The following is a 21,336-nucleotide window of genomic DNA, read 5'->3' as shown; positions in this document are numbered from 1 at the left end:
GTGGCTAGAAGAGATGCTAGTTAAGCAGTCACGGTGGCTTCCAGAGAATGCTAGCGGTTTCCTCGTTAAGCTGGTGTGTAAACAGTCTCTAGCTCAGCAGTTCTAGTGGAATGGGTTTTGGCACACTCATGGGCAGATCTGTTAATCAGCTCCATGGCTCCTCCGGCAGCCGTCTATTTTACAAGTGATGGCACTAGAGGACCAGCTCTGCCAGAGGAGAGAGGAATATTCCATTAATCTGGCTATGGGTTATTAAGTCACTCTTTCTTCCTGTCACAAACAGATTGTGAATAACATTGTGTTCTTTCCCATTTTCCTTCTCTGCCTCTTTTTCCCTTTCCACAGCCTGGGGAGGATAGTGAGACTAGCAAAGCCTCACTGTTTTCAACCCTGGTGGGTGCTGGCTCTTGGTAATGGAAAAGCAACCTTTTCCTCCTTTCCACAACTGTCAGTCCCCAGCCACCCGGGCATCCCCTCCAGAAACCTGACTTGCAGCTTCTACTGCACTGCAGTGCTGGGCTGCTGGACAGAGTGGCGGATTCCTCCCTTGAGTTGGTGTAGCCTTTGGCAAAAGATCTGCTCCAAGAGTCATTTATTTCAACTGCTCAGCATCTTGTCCCAGCTCTTCTTGTGCATCTGCCTCTCTCAATTCAATTCTAATAACTTTATTGGCACAAAGAGATGGAGAAAGCTTTGCCAAAGTCAATAATCAAGTTTCCGCAACCGGGATGATTCGATTTTTTTTTTTAATTTTGTATTTATATTACCAAGATAAGAACTGTATGGGCTCATATTGTTTTTTTATCTTTGGATTATTTTCTGGTAAGGTGGTTCATATTAGGAGGTCTGAGTCAGATCATTTCTCCCAGTTATGCAGTCTCATTATTTTCTACTTTTTGCTTTATTCTTGTTTGTTTCCATGTATTTTTCATACAATTTATTTAATGATGAAAAAATCAGGTAAGTAAATATTTATTGAGCATATACTCTGTCCTAGGAAGATGGGGTATTTAAAAGCATACACTCGTTTTTATCTCGAGCAGGAAAAACTGGGGCAGGCTATAAAGAAGTGATCAAGTGTGGTTACCCAACAAATAGCATAAAGCCCATGAGTTAGAAAGGAAAGATAGCGGAGTGGTTAAGTGTGTGCATATCCAGCTCTGCCCCTACTCTTTATGTGCCTTTGAGCAAAGTTTCTTGTGCCTGTTTCCTCCCCTACAAAAAGGGAATAACAACAGTATCAGCTATCTCTTAGGATTGTTGTGGGAATCATAAGATTGCCACATAAAGCACGTAAGATTGAACATAAAGCACTTAGAAAAAACCTGATACTTAGGAAGCACTTAATAAATGTTGACTATTATAATTATTGTGACTTACTGGAGACAGTAACGGTTTTATTTTCTAAGCTCCTCCTCTTCATAGTGAGGATATAGAAAGCCAACGAGACTGACTTGCCCCAAGTCACAGTTTGTGTCTTAATTTCAGAAAAGGATGTTAATTACCCTGTACACCATGCTGCTCCCTTGGTCAGGGGTGTGAGTTTTAATTCTGGAAATGTAAGGGATTTCTCTCCAGCCTGCCAAGCAATGAATATCCCCACACCGAGGATGCTGGGAATTTCATGGTCTCCTAGGCACGTGATTTATTGCAATAGAGTTATGTAGACATCCCCAGCATCCAGTTGAATGATGGTACCTTTGGTTCAGTGGCTGTCAGGATGGTGCAGTGGTTAAGAGCCCACAGTCAGGCACCAGACACACTTGGTGCAAATCCTAGTTCTTCCCTTTTTATACGCTGTGTGATCTCGGCCAACTACTTACCCTCTCTCGGAGCCTCAAGTTCCTCACCAGGAAACGTGAGCAGTAACGACATATCCCTCATCGCATCATCATGACAATGAAACAAAATAGTGTAGAGAGAGCTTAGCCTGGTGCCTGGCACTCAGCATCTCACTACATGGAAATGTACATGCTTTTTATACTAGCTTTTAGGGCTCTCTTTCCTCCCTGATCTCATTTTATCCTCAAGACATCCCTCTAAGAGAGGAAGGAGAGATTCTGTGATCCCCCCGCTGAGCTGAAGGAACGGGTATTTATAGAGCTTAACTGAGTGTCACCCAGCTCGTAGTGGCGGCAGTGGACCTGAATCCACACAGCCTAAAAGCGTGCTCTGTCTCCTACACAGTGATCCCTCAGGGGCTAAACGAACCTGAAAACAGCCTCATAATTGAAAGGGGGAGAAGAGTAAAGAAGGAGACCTGGAAAACTCAATAGGGTCATCATAAAGTGAAAGTTATCGTGACACTTGCTAGACACGTTGACTCAAAATGTGCACCAATGAAGCAGAGATGGAAGTAAGGAAGCTCCACACGACCCCCAAAAGACAAAGCAAAACAAAACAAAAAATCTGCACGCTATCCACAGAGAAGAACAAACAAACCAATAACTAGAAGCTCCTTTGGAAGTTAAAGCCAATAGAATTAGTGCAGGGAATTGAACCCTCATCCCAGATCTAGGCAAAAACCGAATCAGAGAGAGAGATGAGCGGAGGGCCGCTGGGTGATGGGTCCGATCGGAGGCTGCAAAGACTGTGCAACACTCATGAAAATAATTTGGAAGACGAATGCGACTGTTAAGACAATAATCTTTGTGCTCATGTAACCATAAGCCAGGGAAGCAGCGCGTTCGGGGGGAACTGTTCATTAAATCAGGAAAGCAATTGGGTGAGGAGGGAAAGAATGTCTGTTTTGGGCAGATCTTTCTTCTCCCTCCCTTCCTGAGGCGCCATGAATCTGAAGGAGCCCCTGCACAGACCTGCTGAGGAGAGGAACCATTTTTGTCTGAAACAGCTGTCTGAACTGATGCTGGAGCCACCAAGCGCCCTGTGCCTTGCATGATCTGGCTGCTCTGCCTTCTCCCCAAAACCTTTCCCAGACCCCAGCCTCTCCAGAAAACCTGAAAGCTCACTTGGCATCAGTTCTCCCAACTTCTACTCTTGGTGCATGTGACAGGAGCCTGGGAGTTTATGAAATCAGAAGAAAGCTTACATGAGGTGGTGCTGCTTGCTCAGCATCTTATTTTAACAGGTGTGGCTTAGAATACTGGTGGGCGTGCAAGAGACAGGGAACTCACTTACCCCCACCTCTGGGGTTCAATCGTGGGGGAGTATGTTATGCTTCAACATAGCTGTGAAATCGTGGAAATATCGAATACAGAGAAAGTCCCTTCTGAAAGTTCTTGAACCCCCCAGGTATAGAAGTTTGCTCCATTAATTTAAGCAGTTGGACCCAAGAAGCAGGCAGCATGGGTCAAACACATAATCAGAGGAATATGGGTCCCCGGCCCCAGGGGACGGCTAGTCTGTCAGCAACATCATTGTAGCTTTGGCTATAATGAGAGAATTTCTTTTTCTTGCCTCACTGATAACTTTTTGCCATTTTATTATTGGTCTGTAGGTATAGTCCTGATGCTCCACTGCCCAACAAAAGATCCTAATTCCCCAGGTCAGCTGTCTGCTTGTACGGGGAGAGGCAGGAAAGACCCCCTGCAATGACTGCATGCTCTGTGGAGCTGGAGCCAGGTCTGTTTGTCCCACACTTCAGTCCCTGGGATCCTGCCATCCTCTGTAACTCTTTGTTGATCCACCCCTGGGGAAACTAGTGGGCATTTCGCTATACAGTGGTGAAAGGGTGGCTGTCAAGGCTGGTGGACATGGAAAGCAAAAACTATTACGAGAAACAGAAGAGGAAGTTGGGCCTCTCACATTGAGTGGAAGTAGGGCGGGCAAGGAGTGTAAGGAGAAGAGTGAGAGATGGCTACCATGGTGAGGGAGCTGGCGTTGGCATTCCTGCCTCAAAAGGTGAAAGGGAATTAGAGTACATCCACAGAGGGGACCAATCAAGGACTGGGACAGTGTCGTTGGTGAGTAATGAGAGTCCCAGGGGTGGGTGCGAGCCTGAGACAGGCAGGGACAGAAGCATCTAGAAGACTCTTCCATTCTTTCTCTGTCCCCGGTCTCCTAGCCATGTTGCATGTCTGACATCACCTACTGAGAGCAGTGCTTGACAGCCGGTTAGGGGTATTTCGGTTTGCACCTCTTTTCAAACTAGCTGCTGTAAGAGGGTGCAGGGCTCAATCCATGTGTTTGAGAATATTTGCTTATGGAGAAGAAAACGTCTGTTCCTTGAAACCTGAAAACATACTTTGAGGCATATCCTTATCGGGGGCACTATTTTGAATTCAGTAAATTCAGTTGGGAAGTAAGAGCCATCGTGCCATTTGGATTTACTGGCAATTAAGTTTTTAACCTAACATTTGTAAAATGCTATGTAATTCAAAACAATCTTAAACATTATCTACTTCATTCCTGAAAAAACTCCACTAGTTCCATTTTACAAAGGTGAAATGGAAGTCTTACACAAGATTCAAATAAGGTCACACAGCTAACAAATGTCCATCAGACTTACTGATTTTGCTATTTTGTTTTGCTTCTTTCCTCACACAAAATCTTCTTTTTTCTCACGAGACCAATCAAAAATATCATAACTTGGAGCCCATGCATGAACGAAAGGGTATCGATGAATCTCCTAAAATTGTTTGTGGCATTTGTCGGAAAGTACATGTGTGCCCTCTTTCTGGGGAGGGGGTCCATAATTTGAGCAGATTCATGAAAGTTTTTGTGATTCGCAAAGCATTAAACAACACATCATGAAAGGAAAAGCTGTTTTGCAGGATGTTCCTTTTGCAGCCAGTACCTACCTCCTCTTATACACAACAATGCATAACACAAAAAAACTAAAATTATTGTGAGCACAAGTATAACAACCTCCAGACTAGGCCCTTTCTACTTATTTCAAATATTCGGCATTAGGCTACGTAAAACATTCAGATCAATTTGTAAACAACAGCATAAACGGAACCACTTTAAAATGGAGCCAGAACTGCTGTCACAGCAACTGCCATGCACATGTTACACCTCAGACCTTAGAATGTTACAACGGCAAAATAAACTTTGGACCGGGCCTGAGAAAACTCATGCCCCCCCCAAAAAAAACTATTTACAGAGATAACAGAAAAGCAATTATTACGACTATGGGACTGATGACTACCGACCGGACTGAAAACTAAAGACATTGTTTAGAATTAACATCATTATGTTACATTCCCCGCGCCAACAGAAAACCCTTCTATGACGTAATTGTTCATAATTACGCCTCGCCTTTGTCTCCTAATCGGAACACTATTTGGGCTTTGCTGAACCTGTGCCTCCTGAATAACTTATTGATCTCAAACATATTTTCCTCTCATTTGGGAGACCTTTTCATTTTTATGTTAACATATCGAACCTTCACTTCTATTGGAATGTTTTGGCTCTGTGTAGACACAACCTAGCTTTCTCTGAACTGTTGCCTGTGTCTTTTCCACCTATTCTCACTCAGCCCGGGAAGGGGAGAGGGTAGACAAGCAGGAGATAATATTTCTGGTCCTCTTTAGAAGGTTGTATCCTCTAGCCTCTTTAGCAGACATTCTTGGTGTCCCACCCAGAATCCCAACATGCACATTTCTCAATGTGGCCATAGACTTTCCTGAATTTGGCCCTATTCCCAGGCCTAGCACGTCAGTCTTAATAATCATGGTAATTCTATTCTTGCTAGGAATTGACTTAAGAAGAAACATGTAATTCAATTCTGATCAATAAGTTTGGAGAGTAACTCTTCTGGGGATGCTTCTGGGAGAGGTCCTTTAGCTCATAAAAGAACTACAAAGAAGTCTATTTTCTACCTCTGAACATGGCTGTGCAGGTATGACCACTGGAGCTGTGGCAGCCACCTTGCAGCCATGAGGGAAAATGGCTGGCATGGTGAAGACAGCCGAGCAGAAAGTACAGAGAAACCCTCCGTCCTTGATGAGGTTGTTGAAATACTGAATTAATCAACCAAGGAACTGCCCTCCTTCTGAACTCCACGTTATGTGAGATAGCAAATGCCCTCATTTGTAAGCCATTTTGAGTTGAGGTGACAGCGACTTGTTGGCCAAAGTGTGCTAATTAATCTAAACCTCATAGTATGGAATCACCATGAAATGTCTTAAAGGAAGATCATTTTGCTATTTTTGAGATAGACCCACCTTACAGAGAATAAGAGTCCAATGCAACCGGCGAACGTCAAAACAGAAGAGGTCGGGTAAGGTGTCATGAGTTAACTCACATAACCCGAAATTGTAAATTTGAAGGGACCTAGGAGATAATTTAGGTGACTTTTAAGCTCTGACCAATGTAACGTACAAATGTTTGATTCAAATTCGTTTATAATTCTGTTTTGTAATTTAAAAAAATTATAGTTAAATGTTTCACATGCTGAATGTTCATATACTAAAGACAGCCAATGTACTAAATTATTCTTTTAATTTTACGTGCTTCTGTGTATACAGCTCCTACCATAGTATTTTGCAAATGGTCATTGATTTGGAATGTTACAGCTCTGTTCTGGTCGTTTTTATGTTATTATTATTATTATTATTATTTAATTCAGACCTTCCCATGTCTGTTTACATAAAGCTATACACTGAGTATCAACTATATCATGCATGGGCCCTATGAAATTAAATGCCAAGTAAAATACACTTTTGCTCAGCACCACGTGTGATCATGGAACAATAATTAGTTTTAAAATAAAACTTGGACGATGGTTGTGGTGGAGTAATTGTGTCACATTAGGCATAGTTTTAGCACCTATTGTAAGATCTGAATGTTCTTCTCTTCCTTCTAAAGGCTAAAAAAGCTCCTTGGCAACGTAAAGCTTCTGGGTTAATGCTAGATAATTGGTGAGAGTCTGAACTCTTATTCGCTACACTGCTTTTTCTTTGAACAATAAAGATTTATTTGATTGAAGAACTATTTATAGACTCCCGTCCTTGCGACTGGACGTTTGCCAGTTAAAGAATGAGAGCAGCTCTTACATGCTGACTCCACTTTGAAGGGAAATTGTCTTCACACCTGTTTCAACCTTTCTGATGTGAAATTGTAGGGTGAACAGACTCATATATTTGCAACCACTCATTTGTGTGAATTGAATTCTCTCAATTCTGTGCAACTAAAATGAAATTTAAAATTTTGTTGAATGATGAGGCTGATATAAGACTGGTTTTTCTTGTTTACAAGTTTTATGTATTCATGGAAACCTTTTCTTTCAACGTGGTGACAAGTAAATGTTACAAAGCTAAAATTGTGAAGTAAATTTATGCTAATGTCCACATCTGCCATATTTGATAGACATAGAACCATCGTTCCTGGTTCAGGCAATGACATTAAAAGGTTTCTGTAGCTAGCACAGAGCAAATATTAGAAAAGCATTTAAGAACAAGGAATAGAAACTGTGGCTTAAACAAAGAGGGGTTTGTTTCTCTCACATAACAAGAAGTCAGGAGGTAGAGGGTGCTGGTGGTGGTTTGGCAGCACAACAATATCAGGACCAAGATCTCTGTGATTTTCTTGGCCTTGCCCTTGTGGGCACCAAAAGACTGAAGTAGGTACAGCTAATACATTCACCATCCAGACAGGAAAAGGAGCAAGGACAACACCTGCCTCTTTTGTCCCTTCTATCAGGAAAGCAAAACTTGCACAGAACACTCCTGTAGGCTTCTGCTTACATCTCACTGGTCAACTGTCATCTGGTCCCTTGCAGTGCGGGGAGGCTGGCAAAGGACTTAGCTTCTCTGGGCTGTATGAGCAAGGTGGGCGAGAGGAATAAGGTTAGGAATGGATGCCAAATCAGCCAAAGGGCAGTATCTGCCACCAAGAAAAACATGTTTTGCAGGTTACTTTGGGCAAATGCTCCTATAGGGAACCAAACTATATTGGCTTTGAGGAATTGAATAAGTAGGGCACCAGGCACCCATGTAAAAACATCTGGTTAACTGCTTATTATGCTTCTCACATTATACTGGACGCTAGGAAGTCTCAGGGGTATGGTTGTAGAGGCTCCCCCTACCTGAAAAAAGAAGAGATGCGCTCGCTGACCAATTTATCACAGTGCTAAGGAATCATGGGAAATTCTCAATCTCCATTTTTATGTAAACAAAACGATTGGATCTCTAAGGACACTTCAAACTCTAGAGTTCTCTCGTTTTGTGTAAGCAATTATTTATTAAGATGTTCTCTGTCCTGCTTCAATGTCACTGTCGATGGAATGACCCATATTTTCCCAGCAGCTTAAGCCGTCATTACATTAATTTGATATGATAGGAGCAACCAGAATGTTGCATGGGAATTTTATTTTACTAGGAAGCAACACCACAAGCTTCAGAAGCAAGGACAGATGCTAGAAGCCTGGAAAAGGGAAAAGTCAACATAAGGAGAGAATAAGAATTTAGAACATGAAGCTAGCATTAATAAGTTAATAAGCAATTCCTAAACAGGGCTCTTTGTCCTTCTAAGATTCTATCACTGGTCAGTAGCCCTTTCACGAAAAAGTGGCATGCCTGTTTCTGAAGGCAGTTGCTCTTCATACGACCTCAGGTACTTATCTGGATGACCACATAGATACAGTGCTTCATACAGTTGGTAAATCTTCAATGGGCACCTATCATGTTCCAAGCACTGTAGCAGGTCTTTGGGACGTACACATGAAATAAGCCTCGGTTCCACATCTTAGGATGCTATGTCTACTGGGAAAGATGGATAATTTGACTAAAAGCTGAACTTCACTGGGACAAGTTGCCATGTAGAACTGCGAGCCAAATGCAGGGGATACACTGAGGAACTGAGAACTGGGTCAGTCCTGCCTGGCGCAGGTGTGAGGCTGGGAGGGACTAGGAGGTAGAGCAATGGGAAGGGTCGTCACAGGCCGAGGAAAGGTAACTTTTGAATGGTAGGACACATGCAAAAGTAGGGAAATATGTTTGGGACATTGCATGGCATTCTGTGCATCTTCTAGAATACAGTGTGTGTGTGGATGGGGGAGGAGAATGGTGAGTGAAGAACGTAGAGACTTGAGCTCATTTTGAAAGTGTTTTGGGTGCCTTGCATACAAAAGGATAGGCCTAGCAAATTAAGGCCAAACGGTGCTAGATATTGGTTTTCCTTGGTTTCTTTTTGCAACGAGTGTTCCTTTCTACTATCTGCGCTCTTTATTACAGGGGCTGGAAGCTTAGGAACTACTCATCCCATGCTCTTGTATCTCCGGGATTCTGAATACCATTAACATTTAGCCAATGAGATGCACCTGATAAAAATTTGGAGATGGAAGGCAGTTGGCAACAAGCTGTGATCCTGTCTCTGGCAGTGGCTTGTTAGGTGTTTGGGTTTTGGCAGACTCGAGGATTTACAAAGTTCTCAAAGCACCCCCATCAACTGATGTAGGATACCTGGGATTATCAGTGGCGGTTTCCTGCTTTTCCTGACCTCGGTGTCAACAGCAACTTTGTAATTGGTAGGTAGGCACAGCTGCAGTGGTGAACCTCAAAGCTAGCAGCAGCTTCCCCTGACTTTCACTGTTGTCATTTTCCCAACAGTTTTGTAAGCAAGCACCTAATCCCCTCTATTAAATCTCTCTGCTTGAAATACCAACAGCTGTTTCTCTTTTCCTGACTGAATTTTGATATCACATCAATATAAATGAAGGTTAAGAGACAAAACCATCCTTATTTACAGTCAATATAATCGTCGACATAGAAAATCGACAGCTAACATTCAGAACTAAAAAGAAAGAATAGCAAGGTTGCTAGATATTAAGACTAATGTATAAAAAAATCAATTGCACAAGTCAATACCCTGGATGCCATCCTTGATTCTTTCCTTTCTCTCACTTTCTACATATAATCAAACACCAAGTCCTATTGATTTTACCTACTCCATATTTCAAAAAATGCATCGACACACCCAGTCACCTCCCTAATCCAGATCACCACCATTTCTCCCCTAGATGACTTAGTCCATTCAGATCGCTATTTAAAAAGCACCACAGATGGGTGGCTAATAAACAACAGAGTTTTTTCCACATGGTTCTGGAGGCTAGGAAGTCCCAGGTCAAGGTATGGGAAGATCGAGTGTCTGGTGAGAGTCCACGTCCTGGTTTGCACATGGCCACCTCTTCACTGAGTCCTGACATGGCAGAAGGGACAAGGCAGCCCTCTGGGCTCTCTTTTATAAGTGCACTAATCCTATTCACAAAGGCTCCACTCTCATGACCCGCCTTCAAATACCATCACTTTGGGGATTAAGTTTCAACACATGAATTTTGGGACAACAGACAGTCAGTCTATAGCAATGACCGTTTTAACAGCCTCCTAACTGGTCTTCCGGATACAGTTTTACCTTCTTGCATTCCTCACAGCATGGCTGGCATGGTCTTTCTAACACACGGACTCCATCCAGGCATCCTCCTGTTTCAAAGTCTCCTCATTGCTTTTAGGAATAATCCCAAACTCCTAGACATGGTTTACAAAACCCTCCACAACCTGCCCTCTGCTTACCTCTCCATCTTTCTTTCTTCACCACCCTTTTCTCTTGAGACTTCTAGCTACACAGTAAATCTTTCACCTTCTCAAATAAGCCTTTTTATCAGTGGTTATCTCCATCTGGGACATCGCCTCCTACTCCACAGCCCCTTCTTGTCCCTTTAGCTCCTGATCAATCTTCAAGGTTGGGATTGGACCTCGTTTCCGCTGATTTTGTAAACTAGACCGCGAGCCCTGCCAGGTGCTCTCATAGCTCCCTGGAGCACTTCCCATACTTTATTGTTATTGCTTGTTTAATTGTTGTTCTCCATCAGCCAACTGTAAGCTCCACGAAGGCTGGGAGTTTGTGCATCGTTGCATTTCTAGTGCTGACACATGGGAGGTGCCTGTTAAGTATCTGAAGACAAACGCCTACTCCAGGCCCTTTTCAGATGTTAGATTGAAGGACGACGGGGTAAGGGGCAAAGGACAGACTCGGGCAAAGGCAACGAAGGCTGTATTGATGGCTTACTGTCCTGCACAAACCACCCCAGAGGACCAAAGTGAAGTTCATTTATATCTCAGTCAACTCCAGGCTGAGGTGAGGCACTTGCCTTGGGTGCAAACTTTGGGGAGCTACCAGAAAGCTCAGTAATCGAGATAAAGAATACTTCAATGAATGTTCGAGCCATATTGGAGCTGGAGGCCAAAGGAAAATTTGAGAAAAATCCTGATCCTGTCTATATTTAAAATTTGTATATTTTGTTCTCCAAGGACTTTTTGCATCAATTTTCATTTTTTAAAATATTGCATTATAATATTATTTATTTTGCTAATTTCTGAATTTGTTGGCATGCTCTTAAATTTTGCGTCTCAAGTAAGTTAATTCCTCACCTAACTGTAGTACCAGCTGTAAAGTATCTGTAGGGTGTTTTACCAAACTCTGAAGGGAAAGCTTTTCCTGTTTTCTTATTCAATATAATGGGTCTCCCCCGCACCCCCATATGTCCTTTAAAAATGAAAGGCTTTTCTTTTATTCCTGGCTTGCTAAAAATGTTTACTAGGGATGGTTGTTGAAGTTTAACAAGTGCTTTTTTAGCATCTCTCAAGATGATAATAAAATGTTTCTCCTTTGATCTAAGAAGTACTGCATTACGTGGATAACAACGAGTAAAGTTTTCCCCAAGTTTTTGTTATCATAAATAAATTATAAGCAATTATATTCTGTCATTTGGATTATATCCGTAAGTCAGAAACCTTAACATTCTCATAAATGGAATTAGTGGGTTGCCATTTTATTTTAAGCTTTTTCATTTTAAACTTTTCCCAATGAATTTTTTTTTTTTTAATGCTATTATCACTAGTAGCCATCTGCCTTCACTAGTAGTCTGGGGGAATTTGACCTATTTTCACTTCCTAGGGCCTCTCATTGTTTCCTGACACAGTTTCAATAACTGTGAAACCTGATGGAAACTTTCAATACATTTTATGGGAAATGAAAGAAAATCCCCACGTATGGCAAGATTCTGTCAGGGGGATTTACTACTGTAGCGTCCTCTAACATGTCTGAACGCCACGGGAAAAAAAAGTGGGAGCTTCGGTATGAGAAAAGGTAGCTGGCTCTTTTATGTCTTCTCTTCAGATGTTGGCTGAGAATAGGGAGTCTTTTATGACTGACTCACCCAGGGCAGTTAGGTCTCTTCTCTCTTATCTAGGAAAATCTGATGACTGTTGGTTACTTAGGTAAGTCAACGTGAAGTCCTACAATGGAATGACACAGCAGCACCTGGTGAAGCTGAGGCGGTAAGTGAGATAGCCCAGGAATGTGGCAGGGTTTGGGGAGCAGACTAGGACTAGTATATGTGCCATGAGAGCAGGGATCTTGTCTGTCTCCATAGCTACATCTGTCCCACTTAGTATAAAGCCCCAAACACAGAAGTACTCGGTAAACACCTAGCGGTGAATACAAGAACAAGCCACTAAATCCTGCCAGACCCCACCATCAAGGACTGAGCTAAAAAGTGGATTATGAGAAGTGATCAGGAAATCCAATGACATGGTGTCAATGCCAGGGAAAGAATGTTTCCAGTGGAGGATATAGACCGCCTTGTCTTAAAAGTTGCCGAGACGTCGCAGCAGTTACAAGACAGTGTTCATTGGAAGTGAAAAAAGAAAAAGACCATCACGATGACTTAAAAATAAGGGTTTGGATGGTAATGTTGTTTGTATGGTGCATGACAGGAAGTTCAGAGGGAGGTAGGCTTAGACAGGGGCAGTGGCTCAATAATGCCATAGAGGCCCAGCTCCTTTTTCTCTTTCTCCGCCATCTGCAGTGTGTGGGGTTTCCTTCTCCTGTCTCAAGATGGCTATAGCACCGCCAGGTATCGTGTCCACATCCATGGCAGGAGGGGGATGGGCAAGAGGGTAAGGAGTAGGCCAGCTGAGTGCGTCTGTTTCCTCAGGAATACCTCAGCTTCCCCAGAACAAGCTTTTCTTTTCCTCGCTTTGATGAGATTTAGGTCATATGGTCACCTTTAGATCAATTCCTGACCAAAAGTCTGCGATTCCATTACTGTTTGAATTAATCAGATACATTCTCTAGCCCTGAGAGCAAGGGGTCTCCAACGGCGACTGAAAAAAATGGGCCTCTGGTGGAAGGAAGGAGGGAGAATGCATGTTGGGTGGACAGTGGATGATGTCTGCCGCAGAAGTTACATTTTTAAAAGACCCAAGCAGGATTGGCTGCATAATTTGTGGGGCCCAGGGCAAAACGAGAATTTAGAATCCTCTGTTCAAAATGTATTAAGATTATTACCAAGACAACAGCAGTGGAGCATCAAACGCAGAACGAGGCCCTTCTGAGAGTGTGGCCCTGTGCCACTGCCTTTGTCCCTTATCTGTGAAGTCCCTGGGACCCAAAGCCGTCCATGGAGCTGGGCAGTCGGAGACCATTGGCCAATTCAGGTGAAGTGGGCAGGAGGCAGGAGAGGAGAATGCAGTCGGTTGAGGAGTGAACGGGAGGTGAGGAAGCAGAGCTGGCGTCAACACTCCTTGGAGAAAATAGACCGATGTCTGAGCAGAAAGCTCCTAAATCGGGAAAGAGAGAAGAGAGTGGGAGGCGCGATATGTACCCAGCAAACTGCTGCCCAGGCATTTTCTGCCTCTGTCTCCTGGGCCAGCTTGCATGGGAGCCTGGGGCTCGCTTTCCTATAGGGCAAGTGGGGGAGGGGCTGAGACTGACAGACCCACTCACTCCTCACCGAGGCACATGCTACCACACCAGGCGATCACGGGCGCAGAGGAGAGAGCCCCGGGTCAGAAAATCCCAGTTCTGCCAGGGACTAGCACCACTCTCAAACTCTTGTCTCTCAGGTAGCTCACCTGTCAACTGAGGACAGCAAAGCTTCTGTCCCACAGTTAAGGAAGGTGACCTTCAAGCATGGTCGTTGCCCTTGGAGCAGACCCCTCCTGTCCCTGCCTCCATTACTACTGGCCCCAGCGCCTCCATACGAATTGTAAGAAGGGGTGTCCATGTTAAGAGATTCCGTGAATTCTGCACCGATACTGTCAATATAAAGGGCAGGTGGGACGGTGAGGGAAGGGAGGGAGAGGAAGAGGCAGACATGTTTGTTTATGTAAACCCACTCTGTTCTCCCCGGCCCTGCCTTTGTCATCCATTGGAGACGGGCTCAGGGCTTTATGCAGCTGGGTGATGTAAACAGTGCTTTAGTGATGTCACCCCCAGCCATGCCAGGAGACATAAATTTCATTTCCCAGAAGATGCAGCAGCCAGTGGCTTCTGGGCAAACAGTGACTCTAGCAATAAATATTGGCAGAGGAGAGAGACCTTTAATGGAAGAGCTTTATGAACCTAGAGCAGCCAGGCTGTAAATCTCAAAACAGAGAGGGATTTAATACTTTAGAGCAGAAGACAGAATCATCAGCTGCAAGACAAATAATTCCAAACGCCCATTGGAAGGAATCAACTTAAAATCTAAATACTCAAGAAAAGTCACATCTAATTGAGGTAAGAAACCACAGAAAAAGAGGCAAAAGCCCCCTCCCTCTCCAGAGCTAGGTGACTCAGCAGAGGGGCGTGTCCTCCCCAGCGGGGGAGAAAGCATGGCCAACCAGGAGACGGTGGGCGGAGCCTGCCCTGGGGGGTGGGGGCAGGAAGACCCTGACACTAAGTCCTTTTCTAGAAGGGACCCCCACCGCCTGGACAGGAGTGTCCTCTAAGGTCTGGAGTCCACCTTCGCCTTTCCCACACCGGTTGCTTCTCTGAGCAGGTGGGGGTGAGGGAGGGTGCTTGGCCCAGGTGTTTGCCCTATAGGGTGGCCCTGGCCTCAGATCCAGAGGTGGTTCACGAGAATCATCACTCTAGAGATCTCCCAGGGGAGACGATGACAAGGCAGGCTTGAGAACCACAGTTAGATGGTGATACCCTGAAGACAAGACCCCCCCAGGCCTTATTCCTTCAGCACATTGCGTGACGTTTGGTATCCTCAAAACCTGTTTACTGAATAAATGACCAAAAAAAAATTTGGATAAAATAACTGCATCTGCATCTTGGCTTTGCCACCCAGAGGGTCTGTGTCACTAAGGAAATCCCCAAAGCTCTCTGAACTGTAGTTTCTTCAATAAATAGAACTATACCTTCTGGGGCTGTAAGGAATAGATGTACTAAAGCATGTGAAAGACACTGAGAAATTAAAATGCACTAAAAAATGTTAAACTCCAAGAGGAAGCATTGCTAACATTAAAAGGCTTTTCTTGGTGAAAGGATTAAGAAGTACAAATTGGTGGTTACAAAATGGTCACAGGGATGCAAAGTACAGCAGAGGGAATATAGTCAATAATATTGTAATAACTATGTATGGTGTGAGATGGTGCAAGACTTATGGGGGGATCATTCGTAAGTTACATGAATGTCGAACCATTCTGCTGCACACCTGACACGGATGTAACAGTGAATGTCACCGTAACTGAAAATATTTTTTAAAAATTTAGAAAACAAGACTCCTTTCCTTGACCATCTGTTGTCTTTCCTTGCTACCCAATTTCTCCCAGCTTCACACTAACTTATGGTCTCCCTTCCTGGCCTAATCTGCTCTGGAGTCATGGTGGATGGAGGGGGTAAAAAGGTAAATCAGGGCGGCCAGTTGGTTCAGTTGGTTAGAGTGCAGTGCTCATAACACCAAGGTCGCTGGTTCGATTCCCACATGGGCCAGTGAGCTGTGCCCTCCACAACTCGATTGAAAACAACTACGTGACTTGGAGCTGATGGGTCCTAGAAAACCCCCTGTTCCCCAATAAAAAAAAAAATTAAAAAAAAAAAGGTAAATCAGCCTTCCATCGCTGACCGTCTACACAGGGAAGTCTTTCTTACCTGGAAGCAGCGACAGTCTTAAAAATGTACCTGTAATTACCAGGGCAACCTGGAGACTGCCCTCCTGGTGTCCGGTACAACAGCTACATGTCATGTTTTAGATAGATGTGTGTGTGTGTGTGTCCGTGTGTGTCCGTGTGTGCGTGCACGTGAGCATGCACCAGGAGTGGGGGTGATCCAGCTGTTGGGACACTATGCACCCCAATGGCTATTAAGAGCAGAAACGCGCCCACTGAAAATCTGTGTACTCCCATTGGAAACAGGAAGTGGGCCTTTTGTGATGCATTAGGCCAGGGGTTGTAAACTACAACCCATGGACCACACCTGGCCTCTTGCCTGTTGGCGCACAGTCCACAGTCCAAGAACAGTTTGTAGGTGGTTGAAAAAAATCAAAAGAAGAGTATTCCATGATATGTGAAAATTATGTGACATTCGAATGTCCATGGCCATAAAGTAAAGCTTCATTGGAACATCACCCCCTCCTGTGTTTACCTACTATCTGCGGCTGCTTTCACAGTAGGACTAGAGCTGCAATAGAGAGTGGATGGCCCACAAAGCCTAAACGATTTCCTATCAGGCCCTTGACAGAAAAAGTTTGCCCAGCTCCAGTCTAGGCCTTCACGTCAACAAAGTTTCCACGAGAAGGGCCTGTGCCAGGCCCTGGGCTCGTCCCTGGGTACGCTGATGAGTGAAACATCTCCTCTGTACTCAGGAGGCCCAAGGTGTAGTCGAAGAGCACACAGGCTGAACACCTAGCCGTCTGTGTTCCCAGAGACGCCTGCTCCATCCTGGAAACCTGGATGGCGTGGAGATCCCAGTTTCAGGCTATGTGGCCCCTACAGGGGGTCCTAGCCATTCATAATTCCACTGAGGGCACTGTTCTGAGCGGCACGAGCTGGTCCCTTGAGGCATGTCCAGGGGTCTCCGCCAGTCCTGGGTATGTATGGGCTGGCTCTCACATGCAGGTGCCACCCTCCGCCAGCCTGTTCTGACTGGCTCTTTGCAAACAGGTGTGGGGAGATCCAATTATGATAGGCTGAACTCCCTTGGGCCAAACTCCTACAGTCCATGGGTCACCTGCCCTCTGTGTACAGCTGTGTCCCCTGTTCCTTTAGTGGATTGTTTTATTGTTGTACTTTTACTGTTTTATGGTGGGTACTTCATGCAATCTGGTCTCTCCCTCTTACTACTCTCCCGGCCTCACATGGACGTGTAATGTCTCCTTCCCTGGGTAGACTCGCCAAGTCTCTCCTGAGGTCACCTTTGGTCAGAGGCTTCTCACAGGAGGCAGAGGCAGAGCCAGCAACATTTGGCACCAAGCACGAAGCAGTGACAACAAAGTGGTAAATGACAAAATAATGTTCAACATGCCAGTAGCCTAAGCGTTAACCTTTTTGGCGCAGAAGCGGACTGTCTCTTAGCTAAGTGGGAGGGAGAAAGTCTAAACTTAAAGTTATACCGGCCAACGGGTAGTGCTTCTCTCAGCGCCCAGCACACTCACGATGCTGTCTAGTGGGTTCTGTGAGCTGAGCTCAGACGTAAGGGGCCGGGCTAACTAATTTGGGTTTTGAAAGTAAGAGAAACTCCTCGCGGCGGAATGGCAGGGACATGAGAGAGTCCAGGGAAAGTCCTCAAAGACACTATTTGGCAAGGAGAGAAAGAAGAAGAGAAATAGGTGAAGTAAACCTATTGCGGAAATGGTCACTGGTCGGGCATAAGAGGCGTCACTGTGGGGGGTGAAGGGTGTATGAATGGAGGAAGGAAGGTTGTGATGGTGGGAAGTTGGGTTGCATGTTTTAGGAGGGAGCACTCGGAATGAACTTTGGAATCTTACGGGGAGAGTTGAAATGGGCTGTGGAATTTAATACCAGGTGAAAGATTTCACTGTGGTGAGGGGTGGCAGGGCTTTTGCACCTGCTTTCAGGGCCTGTTTTGTCCAGCTGCAGCAGTAAGTGGCTAAGTGGGTTTAATACACTACCGCCTCTGACTCTGAGGTCCAGGGCGTGGCTGGCAGCCTGAAACAAAGGACTCACCCTGGGACAGACTGTGGGACACGGGCACCCTGAGGAAGTCCCAAATGCATTGCTGCCTTCACCATCTCTATACCTCACTTTCTAGAAAGTTATGTATGAACAGGATGCATATAATGTCAGTCCAAATACAAACGCACTAAGGGAAATGACATTTGCCATTTGCGTTTAGAGCGCTTTACAATGGCATAGGTTACTTTCAAAGGCACACTCTTCCCTTAGTCTCTGTGACAATCACGGGAGGTGGCTATTAGGGGTTTTATGAGTTTACAGATAAGGAGAGTGACACTTGAGAGTGAGCACGCTACTTCCTATAACTAAGTCCAGAGCGGGAAGCTGGAGGTTAGTCCAAGGACTCCCCGATGTCGTCGGCAGTCCTGGTTCTGGCTGTGTTTTCCACTCTGCCCTCCTCACCGCTCAGCCTTGTCCCCAGGCTGTCTTCTTGGGTGAGAAGACGGCTGCCCCATCCTCACACCACAAAACCCAGCAGCATAAAGGGACGGTGTCTTCCCTGAGTTTCTTTTTAAGGCTGAGGAAATCTTCACTAGAAGGCCTTCCCTGCAGACGTCTCCTGCCACGTTACCTGGAGTAGGGGTTATAGGTGCGCTCCCAGGAGCATCACTGGAAGGGGGGCTGTATGATCAGGATGGGCTTGGATAAAACGCACCCACACTGACTGGTTTCGCCCTAAAGTCATGACCACTGACCTCAAGAAGGCTCTTACTGCCGCCTTGCAACACACCAGGTTTTCCGATAGCAGGGCTTCTCACACGTAAGTGTCCACCTGGAAGGGCTTGGTGAGAAGGGACGGCTGCACTTGGCGCCAGAGTTTCTGATCCAGGAGTTCTAGAGCGGGGCCTGAGAATTTGTGTCTGACAAGTTCTCAGGTGACACAGATGTGGTGGGTCCCGGGACCACACTTGGGGAACCCGTTCTCCCTGACTCTCCTACTGTCCCAACACCATCAGCCTCTCCTCTGGTTCTCCCAAACGTCTTTAACACCCACCCCGCCACACTTGCTCCCCAATCCTAACGGCCACCCGGCTGCCCATTTCACTGAGGACAGAAGACAACCTGGTGCCACCGTCACATCGAACACATTCCTCGCACACCCTGGTTTCCATTCGGTTACTGTGGACGAACTGCCACGCTCCTGTTTAAGGCCATGCCTCCATGTGAGCACTGAGCCTCCTCTCATTTCCCCAGGAACATGTGTCCCTCGTCAGCAAACACGCTCTGATAATTTTCCCTTCTGAAACAAAACAGGAAACAACAAAAAGCAAAACAATAACTCCCTTGACCCGAATCCCTTGTCAACTATTACCTCAATGCTGTTTCCCTTTTGCCGCAAAACTCTGGAGACGGCTATACTTGCTCTCCACGCTTCCTTTCTGTCTTTCTCTTTGGAACCCAGTCCAATCTGACTTTTGCGCACCCCCCCCCCCGCCCCCCTTGAAACTGCTCGTCAAGGTTAGCGAGGACTTCCTGGTTTTTTATTCCAGTAGTAAAGTCTCAGTTCCCATCTTACTGAGCCTATGAGCAGCACCTGACACCCCGGTCACTTCTTCTTTCTTGGGACCCTCTCCCTGGCCTCTGGCCATTGCTGTCTCTTGGTTCTCCTCCTCCTCTCTGGCTGTTCCTTCTCAGTCTTTTCTTTTCTTTTCTTTTCTTTTCTTTTCTTTTCTTTTCTTTTCTTTTCTTTTCTTTTCTTTTTCTTGCTGGGTTTTCTTCATTTCACTGACCTCTGAAGGTTGGAGAATCCTAGAGCTCATGCTTCTCTACACCTCATTCGATGTAGTTCCATCTAGTGTCAGCATTTTAAATGGCACCTACATGCCGACACTCCCAAATTTCAGACTCCAGCCTAGATCTCTCCCCTGAATAGTAGACACATATATCCCATGGCCTCCCTTCCATCTCCAGATATATAACGGGCATGCCAAAACGCACATCTCCAAAACCGGGCTCCTGCTGCTCCCCAGAAACTCTGCACACAGAGATACCAAGTTTTTCTGCTGACTCACAGCAGCTGGAGACTTCATTCTTCCAGTTCCTCATGCCAAAAGCTTGGAGGCATCCTTGCCTCCCTTGCCTCTCACACACCACATTCAAGCCATCAGCAAATACCATTGGGTCTACATTCAAAATGTATCCAGAATCTGACCCCTGATGGCTGCTTCCTCCCCCACTGACCCGGGTCTGAGGCACTGTCATGTCCTGCCTCTGCCATCACAAAAGATCTTAACTAGTCCCCCTGCTTCTAGCCTTGCCTCCCTCTCCTCACCCCTTCGCCTATTATCAACACAGCCCACCAGAGGGGTACCATTAAAATGGGAGTCAGATTCTGTCACTCTTCAGCTCAAAATCCTCCTCAGAGCCAAAGCCAGCATCCCTACACAGGCTGCAAGGGCTCTGGCTCTGGATACGCCTCTGACATCAGCCCCTTCCCCTCCCCCACTTCTCTGCAGCCCCACTGGCCTCCTTGCGGTGCCCTGAACTCATCCACTGCAGGCTCACCTGTACACCTGCTGTGACTCAGCTAGGGGTATCCCTCCTGCAGAAGTCTCTGGTCCAGCTCCTTCAGCTGTCTCCCGATCAGAAAGGCTCTCCCTGACATTGCCAAATGAAATAGGAAGAAACCCCTATCTTCACTTCTACCCCAACACTTTCTCTTCCCCTTAACCGACTTTCATTTTCTTACAGCACATATTACTCCCAAATGTTTTATATGCATATTTTCTTACCCTAGAATGTAGGTTGCATGAGGACAGGGAATTTGAGACCATAGCAGGCACTCAGTAAAATGTGTTGACTTAATGGAAAGGGGAGCTCCCATAGTAAATCAACAAAGTGGCAACTAAGTTATACTTTGGACTCATGGGTTAGGTTAGTGGTCATCAGTCCCGCAGAGTTCTGTCAACTCTGTATTTCCAGAATGAGCTTCTGGATCTGCAAGGCCGAGAAACAGACTTTGGACTACATCATCTCTTTGTAGGTACTGTCATGCCAACAGACCCACCCAGCCAGCTGCCCTCAAAGGAGTTCCATCTTTTCTCAGATTCTCCAAGTCCTGAGTCCTTAGTATTTAAAGAAACTCGTGGCAAATTTCTTTTGCAATCCAGATAATCCCTCCCCGATTGATCAAGTTCACAACCAGCATTGTTTTTCTCAAAGCTGGCTACACATGTATGCACCCACAAAGAAACCTACCAGGTACAGTTTGCCCTCTCCTTTCCTAACACCAGGTAACCACTTAGTTACAACAACCTGAGAATCCAGACTAGGATTGTCGAGATGACTGTCCATTCACCATATAACCCAGCTGTACTTGACCAAAAAATGGATTATTCCATCAGGAGACTCACTCTTTTATTGGCATTGATGTGACTTTCTTCTTGCATATGAGCCAAAATTTTTCTCATCCCCAGACAATGATGCTCTTTTGTTTAAAAAAAAAAAATAGAAAAAATACAGCATCCTG

General features: G+C 45.3%; 1 protein-coding gene across 4 annotated transcripts in view; it reads right to left on the bottom strand.

Moving 5' to 3' along the window:
* The window catches only part of MAB21L3 (mab-21 like 3), a 165,715-nt gene that overhangs the window by 90,806 nt on the left and 53,573 nt on the right, over positions 1-21,336 (bottom strand). Inside the window, exon 7 of one of the 4 annotated variants that reach the window (XM_033092785.1) lies at positions 13,457-13,523. The exons of the other annotated variants lie outside the window; for them this stretch is intronic. The gene's annotated coding sequence lies outside the window, so the exon portion shown is untranslated. Of the gene's footprint in view, positions 1-13,456; positions 13,524-21,336 lie in introns of those variants that run through there. 4 annotated transcript variants of the gene reach the window in all.

This window comes from Rhinolophus ferrumequinum, chromosome 22 (genome assembly GCF_004115265.2).
Source record: "Rhinolophus ferrumequinum isolate MPI-CBG mRhiFer1 chromosome 22, mRhiFer1_v1.p, whole genome shotgun sequence".
Classification (NCBI taxonomy): domain Eukaryota; kingdom Metazoa; phylum Chordata; class Mammalia; order Chiroptera; family Rhinolophidae; genus Rhinolophus; species Rhinolophus ferrumequinum.
Note: the sequence above shows the minus strand (reverse complement) of the source record. Positions and strands in the feature narration are given on the sequence as shown.